This window comes from Saimiri boliviensis, chromosome 12, assembly GCF_048565385.1.
Source record: "Saimiri boliviensis isolate mSaiBol1 chromosome 12, mSaiBol1.pri, whole genome shotgun sequence".
NCBI lineage: Eukaryota > Metazoa > Chordata > Mammalia > Primates > Cebidae > Saimiri > Saimiri boliviensis.
Window position 1 is genome coordinate 30920943 of NC_133460.1, and position 11561 is coordinate 30932503.

Below are 11561 nucleotides of genomic sequence, written 5' to 3' on the forward strand. Positions count from 1 at the left end.
TGAAGACCCCTGACTGAAACTGACAAAGACTTTCTAATTGACCAAACTCTGAGCCCTCTTCTCAACTAGGCCTCCTCCATGGCCCCCTGAGTACGGTTTTAGCAAAAAAAAATTCGCTGAAGCAGTTTATTGAGAATCCCTCCCCCCAGCCATTGATATCTAATCAGGTTTCTCTCCCCTACCCCAAGTTCAACCTAGTATTTCTCTGTGCTCTCCCCTACTGGGCCCACTGGCTACAAATCTTCATTTGTCCCTGTTTGTATTTGTAGCTGAGTTCTGTCTCTCTCCCTGTCTTAGTCTGTTTGGGCTGCTGTAACAAAATACCATCAACTAGAAGGCTTGCAAACAACAGAAATTTATTTCTCACAGTTCCAAAGGCTGGAAAGTCCATGGTTAGGGCATCAGCAGATTCAGTGTCTGGTAAAGGCCAATTTTCTGGTTTGTGGATGAAGCCTCCTGGCTGTGTCCTTAAATGATGGAAGGGGTGAGGGGTCTTTCCCAAAACCTCTTTTAGAAGGGCACTGATCTTGTTCATGAGGGTTCTGGCCTGTGACATAGTCATCCCTCAAAGTGCCCACCTCCGAATTCCTTCACCTTGGAAGTGAAGCTTCAGCATATGAATTTGAGGGGGACACAAACGTTGACAGCATAGCACTTCCCTATTGTAATACTCTTGAATAAGCTGTGTCTTGCCACTTTTTACAAGTGTTTGCTGAATAATTTCTCTTTAATAATACAGACCCTATGCCTGAGGCCAATAACTATAAGGACTTTATAATACTCCAGAGTCAAACTCAATTTCTCACCTGGCTGCTGCCTCCTGTGTTCCTACAGCAATCTGAATTACTGAAGTCAAGAACAGCAAATCTAGGGTGCAGCAAGCAGGCTGATGGGGAGACTGCCTTTTACTGTGTTCCACTAGAGGACACAGAACAGAGGGTGGCAGTTCTATGGGATAGGAAAGCTTCTCAATCCCTTTGATCTGGTGGAGAAACAAAAGAGCTGGCAGCAATCTGGGGTGAGGTAAGGGCCAGAAGCTAAAGAGCAGGGTGGTTTCATGATAATGAGCTTCTTTTGCAGGTAGGATGTCTATAGCAAGTTTATCTGCAAGACCCACAGGGACCTCAGCAATGACACATTGTGGGGTGGATTGGGAAGCCAGATTAGGTCATCACAGAGCTGGAGCACTGCTCTAAGAACCAGCTGGGGCTCTGCAGGGGTGTGACAAGTGCTCATTCGGATGAGGGACTCACAGAGACAACTGGCACATTAAGCAGATTGCATCGTCATTTTCCTGACAGCACACCCACAAAGGACCATGCTCAGCTGTCATCTTCCAGTGTGGAAGCAGCTTCCTTCCAAGCCCTGAGCAAGAGGCCACAAGATCCAGGTGGGGACCTGGTCTCAGACAAGTGTGCAGTCGTGGAAACGAGTCAGAAACCAGGTCAGATGGGCAGGGACAACAGGGCAGAGAAGGTGAGGCCTGAGACTTGATGGGAACCCAAAAAGAAGCTTGGCTGTGTTACAGATCATGAGTTGAGGCCATGATGTCCTCCTGTCTGGTGAGGAATGGTGCCGGACATGGCTGGAGTTGCTGCTTCTGAGGAGTGTCATGAAGACTCCAACAAGAAAGGCCTGGGGCAGTGAGGCCAGACCCATCCTATCATTTCAGCTCCCCTTCAGGGAATATGGAGATGCACTAAAGGAGTGTCTCTCTTAAAGTTGAAAATGTGCACCTTTTCCTTCAGTGACCTGTATCACTGCACAGTAATAATGATAATAATAGAACTATCTAAAGTTTATTGAATACTTTCCTTAGGGCAAGCAGATGATATACATTGCATGTAAACAATCTATAGGTCCCATTTTAAAGATGCAAAACCTGAAGCTTATGGAGTTAGTGCCCCCAAATAACACAACTCAAAACTGGAGTTTAACACAGTGAAAACTTAATGTGAATGTAGGCAATCTGAGTCAATACTTAACCACCACATTATTAGCATAAAAGTTCATTCTAAAGTGTGCTGACTGATCACATCTCAGGTATACTGAGATTACTGAGAATAGCTTTACAACCAAATGACCAGGAGCCTAATTTTGCCTCTGCTGTTTTCTGGCTGAGTGACCTCAATAGGTATGGCTTATTGGCAATGTATCAGATTCTTCATCCATAAAATGAGGATGGCAATGTATATAGTATGTAGTATGTAGTATGTAGTAATCATACAGTATGCTTACTTTCTAGTCTGAAACCCATCTGGAAGCCATGCCTGAGATGTGTTTAGGTGGGGCCCCATTCTGTTCACTGGGGACCTTACCACACAAAGGGGGATCTCTAGATTGTCATAGTCTTTTTTCTCAGGACATTACCAGCCTAAGTCCTTAGCTTCTGGGACAGTCTCACTTTCTCCCACTGAGTAGGAACGCAGCTATTCGTATTCTCTTTCTAGAAGCAAGAGGACCTCCTCTGAAGGGTGAAGAGAAGGTATAGAGACTCAGTATCACCTGGATTCCAAGAAGACAACCGACCATAATTAATTAGAAAACAAATTGTGTTACCTGCTTCAAATACTCTTTATTTTTTAGACAGGTTGAGAGTCTGAAGTGTTGTTGACTTTTGGGAAATAGCAGCATCCAAAGTGTAAGGATCTGGGCTTTGGAATGAAAGATCTAGAATTAAATTCTTTTCTCACTGCTGATTAGCTGGGTGGCCTTCAGTGAGTTAATTAAATTCTCCATGCCTCAGGTTCTTTGTCAGTAGGGAAAATGCTGCAGGATTGTGACTAAAAACAAAATAATGTTTATAAAGCAACCATCCTGGTGATGAACATAGAGTGGAAGTTCTATCAATATCTATTCTATTCTTTTCTTTTCTTTGAGACAGAGTCTCACTCTGTCACCAGGTGCCAGGCTGGAGTGTAGTGGCTTGAGCTCAGCTCACTGCAACCTCCACCTCCCAGGTTCAAGCAATGCTCCTGCCTCAGCCTCTCAAGTAGCTGGGACTACAGGCGCATGCCACCATGCCTGGCTAATTTTTGTATTTTTTAGTAGAGATGGGTTTTCACCTTATTGGCCAGGATGGCCTCGATCTCTTGATCTTGTGATCTGCCCGTCTCAGCCTCCCAGAGTGCTGGGATTCCAGGAGTGAGCCATTCCCCTCGGCCTATTCTTTTCTTTTTCATTGTTGAAAAGATATATGTGTATAAAGACAGCTTATATCAGGCTAGAAGTCCTTGGTTGATTCAAGTTTCATTTCATTTTAAGAGACTTCTTGTTCCTAGGAATATCCAACTTTGGTAGAAAGCTGAGTACACACGCTGCTGGTGGGCTGAAGTCAGAGCCCTTCTAAGGGGACCAGTGGGATCATTCAGCACTAGAACTAGGACAGCACTGGCTCGCTGGGTTTCCCTGTTCTAATTCTGTGGCATAACTTCTGGCCAAGGTGCTGAAAGACACTTTTCTTGATTCCCTAACTAATTTCTCTTCTCTCCACTTCCTTTAGTCACAGGGTGGTTCATGGTCTTGTGGGCAGCCTGGGCTGGCCCCTAGTGAGTACCATAGATAAGCTTCACATCTCTTCACTGGAGCCTTTTGTCCAACTTAGGAAGACAATGAATCGAGGTTGGAAAACAGGAGACAGACCAGTTCCAACAATTTCTGATTCAGTGTTCGTTCGAATGACAAGCTCCCTGCTGGTTAATGTAATAACAACGCTGATAATTGACATTCATTTAGTCCCTACTACTTTGCCTGTATTATTAAATTAAGCAATGATATAAGCAACTCTGGCCTGATATATTACTATATATTATAATTACTCCTTTTTTTTTTTTTTTGCTATTGTTATTTTCATTTAATTCTCTCAAATCTCTGATGAGCAGACATTGCCATCTTTATTTTACAGATGAAGAATCTGACACTTATTGCCAATGAGCAGTACCTATTGAGGTCACTTAGCCAGAAAACAGCAGAGGCAAAATTAGGCTCCTGGTCATTTGGTCCTAGAGCTATTGTCAAAACATTACACTGTATCTGAAGATCCTTCTGTCCAAATAGGCAGAGGTCAGTATGATTACTTGACCCAATCTATTTGTTCTGAGCTCAGTTCAGTGGTGCATGGGAGCTCATATGAGCTTGCAAGAGACAATTGTGTGCATTTCTTCCCAATTCTATGTTGGTAGCATGATGTCGACCAGTGGGAATATTTGCAACACACAACTAGGTAAACACTGCAAATTAGGGCTTTCCAAATTTTTCTGGAGGTACGGCTTAGTAGTACCTCACCAGACCAGATTATTAAAATAAGACGTAGGTAATGTCAAAGACTATCAGATATGCCTGTGGATTTTAGTCTATGGTTTTCTGGCTACATGTATAGCATGACAGATTAATGGGAATTAACACAATTGGTGCTATTTTTTTCTGTGTAACAAATTATTCTGAAATTCAGTGGCTTAAAAAGCAATAAATATGTATTATCTCTCATAGTTTCTTTGGGACAGGAATTTGGGAGAGACTTAGTTGGCTCTGTTGGGTGGTTTGGCTTGGAATCTCTCTTGAAATAGCAGGCAAAAAGCCACTGAGCCTCCAGTCACCTGAGCAAAGTTGTGCAACTCACCTAGCAAATTTGTCGTGGCTGTTGTAAGGAAGCTTCAAGTCCTGATCACCTGGACTTTACAGAGGGTTACTTGAGTGTTTTCACAACATGGCAGCAGCCTTCTCCAGGGTGCATAATCTGAGAGAGCAAGGTAAAAGCTGCAATGTCTTTTATGAACATCAAATTCTGCCATTTCCACAATATCCTGCTGTTCACACATCAGCCCTATTCTGTGTAAGAGATAACTACACAAGGGCATGAATAGCAGCAGAAGAGAATCATTGGAGGAATCTTGAAAGCTGGCTACCATGATTGTCCACCTTCATGGCTGACAGCAAATAATTTTCTCCTAAATCCCATGCCACTTGCCTGATATCTGTACCACATAGCTTTTTTTTCTAAGCAATGAAGAAGGATAGCTGTTGGATAAGAAAACAAATGACGGTGTATACCCCAACATTATACACTCCCCAGATAAGAAACTCTTCTTGTACTCACCATACAATTAGCCTCTACATGTTTGCTCCCAGCTTATTAACCAGAATAAATTGTTCTTGTGTATTTTTTGTTTGGTTTGCACAAACCATCTTTGTGTTTCTCTGACTGAATAGACAGCCTTTTCTTGGGGTGGGGTTGAAACCAAGAATTAAACTCTGGGCAGTGAGTAAGGGAAAAAATGAAGCTGATACAGAAAATAAACTTAGTTTCATTGGCTCTGAGAAGATAAGGGTAGATGATGCCTCTATTCTAATTGGCCTGATCACAGGTGCATAATTCTGAAGCTGCTGCTTGCTGAGTTAATGTCCACGCTGAAGGAGAATGTGTATGACTGCTCTAAAGGTAGTTTGAAATATTTTCAATACAGTGTATAGTGAAGGAAGGGGAGGGGAAAGCAGTTTTACAACAAAAAATGTTTATGATCATTAACATTTGATTTCTTCATTATTTAAATGGTACAGTAAGTTTAAAAACAGAAAAATATTGTTGCCCTGACTTAGCAGACAGTGTTTTTTACTCAAAACTTTAGTATGAAGAGCTCAAAATAGTAACTAGTTAACACAGCATCACCTTGTAAAAAGGTCTGGATAAAGCAGACACTACGAACTGTCATCTTTATTCCTTTTAACCTCCAAATTGAATGCATAAATCCAAGCGTTCTCAAATAGAAAGCATATTTTTCTTCTAACTGAGATAGCTGGGCCTGGGATAAAAATGCAATGAATGTAGCATTCCTTATTAATTAGATTAATGGTCCTGCCCACCTATAATGTGTGTTTTGTGTAGAAGATAACACCAAGCCCAAGGTGTGGCAGACTTACTTGAGCCATTCGTGATGAGATCACCAGACAAGCATATTAAAGAATTACTCAGACAGTGGTATCTGAACTTCTGAAAGATACACAATGAATGCCTTATGACCACTAGGACAAAAGTGAGGAATGGGGGCTGGATAGCAATATTGTAGAAAGTCATAATTGGTTGTCTCAAAAGGGTCCCAAATGACAGTCTCTAAGACCTGAAGTGAGTTTCCCTTTCTTCATCCTAGAAGCTGTTAATATGTTCTTGTCAAAATTCTTACCTGTAACAGGGTTCAATTAGAGAGGAAACCACTGGGATATTACATATACCAGTGATGTGTTAGTAGGATTTGACCTTACATAGGCTGGCAAGATATTTAACCACCTTAGAGGCTAAATAGTCTCTATAGGGCTGCCATCTTCGTATCTGAAGCTGAACCGTGAAGTCCTCAGGGCAGTCTGGGAAGGAGAGGAAGATGGCTGCAAAGTGGAAGAGAGCAGGGACAAGCTGGAACCCGCAAGCACGAGCTGAAATGTACACAGAAGGGCTGAAACCCCTGTTAGTATTGCACTGCCTCCAATTTTAAATACACAGTGTCTTGTAAGAAAAGCTGGTGCCCTTCTTCATGCAGATGACCACATATCTTACCCATAAATGGAGAAGCTGAAGTAGAAATTCAGGGGAGGATGGAGCAGCTGCAAGCCTGGCTGTGTCCCATGCCAGCAAGGTGGCCGAGCAGATAAGAGACAAGGTGCATGAGCTGCCTGGTGCCCTCCCATAGACTTTTCAAGTGTTAGAAAAATGTGTCTTCATGCCTGGCAATTTGTCTCTTGTGGCCAAGCCTAACTGGAAACAAACAGGTAAGGGATTCTAGGAAACCTGCTTCCACCTAGCCAAGTTGACATGTTACTAAGCCACCACACCACTTCACAGGCTAAACATTAGGTTCCTGGTGCAAAGTCCTGCTCTTCACCCTATCAGCTATCCATAAATCTGATGACTTCAGCATTCAATATCTGCGACTCCTGTTTCCTTGACCTCCTTAATACCAGTGAACTGCTTGTCCACTTCACCTCACCCATGACTCCCATAATTATCCTTGACCTTGGGTCCCCTCCAAGATGGTCCATCTTCATAGTCTAATTAAAATTTCATTCTCTCTGACCCCTCCTTTCCAACCAGCTTGCATACTCCACTCTGTGCTTTTACTTCATTAGGATTTCTAGTCTGTTGACTCTTTTGCTTTCATCCAAAACATCACCTCTTTCTCTTCACTATCCTCCTCAGTCAGACTAGATTCTCAACGCTGTCATTTTAATGGCCCTCAACCTTATCTTTCTGTTTTTGCTTTTTCTTTTTCTCACAGTTATCAACAAAACCCCACTTCTGGGTGAACTCACATAGTTTCCTCTCAAGGCCTTTCCTGAGCAGCCAAGAGCTGTTAGAAGAACTGAAACAACAGGACTATAGTCACTTACCTCAAATGGTCATGGTTACTGTCCTGAACTTCTACTACACTCTCCAGTCAACTTGTATTTTTATATGAAATAAAATCTATAATTTTATTAACATATATGGAAAAACAATTATAGATTCAGATGCAGCTGTAAGAAATAATACAGAGATCCAGGCTGGGTGTGGTGGCTCACACCTGTAATCCCAGCACTTTGGGAGGCTGAGGTGAGTGGATCACTTGAAGTCAGGAGTTTGAGACCAGCCTGGCCAACATGGTGAAACCCCATCTCTACTAAAAATACAAAAATTAGCCAGGCATGGTGGCAGATGCCTGTAGTCCTAGCTACTTCAGAGGCTGAGGCAGGAGAATAATGGCCTGAACCCAGGAGGCAGAGGTTGCAGTGAGCGGAGATTGTGCCATTGCACTCCAGCCAGGGCGACAGAGTGAAACTCCATCTCAAAAAAGAAAAAAAAAAGAAAAAGAAAAAGAAAAAGAAAAAAGAACAGAGACCCTTCGCACAGTTTTCCCAGTCTCCTCCTATGGTAATATTTTGCAGAATTATAGCATAATATGACAATAAGAATACTAACTGATATAATTCACTAATCTTATTCAGATTTCCATTTTACTTGTCCTCATTTTGTGTGTATGTATGTATGTAAATTGTATAGAATTTTATCACCGGTGTAGGTTCATGTATTCTTTATCATAACAAAGATACTGAACAACTGTAACAGCACAAGCCTCCATCGTGTATTCCTTTATAGTCACCCCCACCTTCCTCTCACCCCATCCCATCCCTAACCCCAGAAAAATCCAAATCTGTCTTCCATTTATAAAATTTTGTCATTTCACAAATGTTACATAAATGAACTCATTCAGTATGTAGCCTTTTGTTACAGGGATTTTTTCTTAGTTTAAGTCTCTGGATATTCATCCAGATTGTTGTATGTATCAATAATTCATTCTTTTTGATTACTGAATAGTATTCCATGTATGTGCATACCACAGTTTATTTAATCATTCACCTTTTAAAGGACGGCTATATTTACTCCACTGTGGGGGCTATGACCAAAAAAGCTGTTATCAACATTTGCATATAGTTTTTTTGTGTGTGAACAGAAGGCTTCATTTCTCTGAATAAATGCCCAGGGGTGTAATGGTGTTACGGTAGTTGCACATTCAGTTTTTAAGAAAACTACCAAGCTGTCTTTCAGAGTGGCTGTACCGTTTTACATGCCCACCAGCAACGTGTCAGTGGTGAAGTTTCTTTACATTCTCACTAGCATTTGATGTTGTCTCCATTTTTCAATTAATTTATTTACTTATTTATTTATAGTGACAGGTCTCACTCTGTTATCCAGGCTGGTATCAAACTCCTGTGCTCAAGCCATCCTCCTGCCTCAGCCCCCTAAAATTTTGGGATTACAGGTATAAGCCAACATGTGTGGCCTGTTTTTAATCTTACTCATTTCGATAGCTACGTGAGGTTATCTCATTCTGGTTTTAATTTGTATTACCCTAGTGGCTAAAAAGGTTGAACATCTTTTCATGTGCTTATTCACCATCTGTATATTCTCTTCAGTACAATATCTCTACATATATTTGCCCATTTTGAGTTGCATTATTTTTTTGACTGTTGAATCTTGAGGTTCTTTATATATTCTAGACACAAGCACTTTGTCAGACATGTAGTTTCCAGATATTTTCTTCCATTCTGGAGCTTGTCTTTTCATCCTCATAACAGAGTACTTTTGCAGATCAAAAGTTTTTAATTCGATGAAGAGCAATTTATCAGATTTTCCTTTTATGACTCATCCTTTCGGTATCACTTCTGAAAACACTCTGCCTGGTCCTCTATCCTGTAGATTTTCTCCCGTTTTTTACTAAAAGTTGTATAGTTTGACATTTTATATCTTTATCCATGATCTATTTTTAGTTAATTTTTGTATAAGATGTAGGACACAGGTCAAGGTTTTTCTTTGTTGTTTATTTATTTTCGCCTGTAAATGTCCAACAGTATCATTTGTTGGAAACATTATCTTTCCATTGAATTGCTTCTGCACCATTGTCAAAGTCAGTTGGGCATTTTTGTATGGGTTTGCTTCTGGGTTCTCTGTGCTGTTCCACTGATCTGTGTGACTATCCTTCTGCCAAGTTACACAATCTTGGTTACTGTAACTCTATGTCTTAAAATTGAATAGGCAGATTTCTTCTTTTTCTTTTCCAAAAACTTTGAAGTATTCTTGCTTTTTTGCCTTTCTTATAAATTTGAGAATCATCTATAGCTACAAACATTTTGCTAGGATTTTTAATGGTCGTTGCTTTATACTACATATCAATTTGGGGAGAATTAATACCTTAACAGTGTTGAACATTTTGCTAGGATTTTTAATAGTCATTGCTTTATACCTATATATCAATTTGGGGAGAATTAATATCTTAACAGTGTTGAATAATCCAATTCATGAACATGATGTGTTGCTCTGCGTATTCAGATCTTCTTTGATTTCTTTCGTCAGCATTGTGTAGTTTTCAGTATATAAATCCTGTATATGTTATTTAATATTTGCACCTGAGTATTTAATTTTCTTTGAGAAATTGTAAGTGGTATTGTATTCTAATTTCAGTTTCAATGTATTGCTAGAATACAGAAAAATATTGCTTTTTATCCTGCAGGCTGCATTGATGGTGGATTAGTTCTGGGAGCTTATTTGTAGATACCTTGGAACTTCCTACGCAGACAATCATGTCCTCTGCAAATAGAGGCAGTTTGATTTCTTCCCTTCTAACCTGTATGCATTTTATTTCCTTTTCTTGCCTTAATTGCACTAGCTGGAAATTCTAGCACTATGTTGAATAAGATTGCTGAGAGCAGACTGCTTGCTTTGTTTCTGATCTCAGGAGGAAAGCATTCGGTTTTTCACCATTAAATATGTTAGCTACAAGTTTTTATAGTTTTTAAAATCAAGTTAAAGAAGTTGTCCTCTATTCTTATATTTCCGAGAGTTTTGCTATGAATGGGTGTTGAATTTTGTCAAGTACCTTTTCTATATATATTGATACGATCATGGAATTTTAAATTCTTTAGTATGTTTGTATGGTGGGTTACAATGATTAATTTCCCCATATTAAAATTAGTCCTGGATCCCTGGGAATAAACCCTATTTGATCATGGTATATAAATATTTTTGTATATTACTAATTTCTGTTTGATAGTATTCTGTTAAGAGTGTTTGCATTTATAGTTATGAGGGATACTCGTCTGTAGTTTTATTTTCTTGTCATATCTAGTTTGGGTATCAGGTTAATAATAACTTCATAAAATGAAATTGAGAAGTGCTTCCTCTCGCTTCCATTTTCTAGACAGATTGCATAGAATGGGTATTTATTCTTCTTTAAACATTTGATGAAATTCATTAATAAAATCATCTGAGTCTGGAATTTCTTTTTTAAGAGTTTTGAAATTATACATTTAATTTACTTAATAGTTGTTAGGCTATTTATTTATTTATTTATTTTGAGATGGAATCTCATTCTGTCACCCTTGCTGGAGTGTAGCGATATGATGTCAGCTCACTGCAATCTCCACCTCCCAGGTTCAAATGATTCTCATGCCTCAGCCTCCCTAGCAGCTGGGATTACATGTGCGTGCCACCACACCTGGCTAATGGACTAATTTGATTATCTATTTCACATTGGGTGAACTGCAGTAGTTTGTGCTTTTTTTGAGGGATTGATCCATTTCATCTAAGCTGTGAGATTTATTATAAGTGTAGATTGTAGTATTTCTGTATTATTCTTTTGCTGTCTGTAGGATCTGTAGAGCTATCCCAGTTTTGTTCTTGATATTTGAGATTTTTGTCTTCTCTCTTTTATTCTCTATCATTCTTACAAGAGTTTTGTGAATTATCTTTTTTAAAAAAGCTCTTTGTTTTATTGATTTTCTGTAGTTTTGTGTTTTCAATTTTAGTGATTTTGCTGTTAACTTTTTTTTTTTTTTTTTTTTTTTTTTTTTTTTTTTTTTTGAGACAGAGTTTCACTCTTGTTGCCCAGGCTGGAGTGCAATGGCACGATCTTGGCTCATTGCAACCTTCACCTTCCAGGTTCAAGTGATTCTCCTGCCTCAGCTTTCCGAGCAGCTGAGATTATGGGCATGCGCCACCACACTTGGCTAAATTTTCTTGTATTATTAGTTGAGGTGGGGTT

General features: G+C 39.8%; 1 long non-coding RNA gene across 1 annotated transcript; it reads right to left on the minus strand.

Moving 5' to 3' along the window:
* Window positions 1-337: 337 nt before the first annotated feature.
* On the minus strand, window positions 338-6742 carry LOC141580709 (uncharacterized). Its single transcript, XR_012513001.1, has 6 exons — window positions 6545-6742; window positions 6177-6354; window positions 5917-5986; window positions 3164-3599; window positions 2560-2853; window positions 338-1760 (listed from the first exon to the last, which is right to left on the minus strand). It is a non-coding gene; the product is annotated as an uncharacterized LOC141580709 (long non-coding RNA).
* Window positions 6743-11561: the final 4819 nt, after the last annotated feature.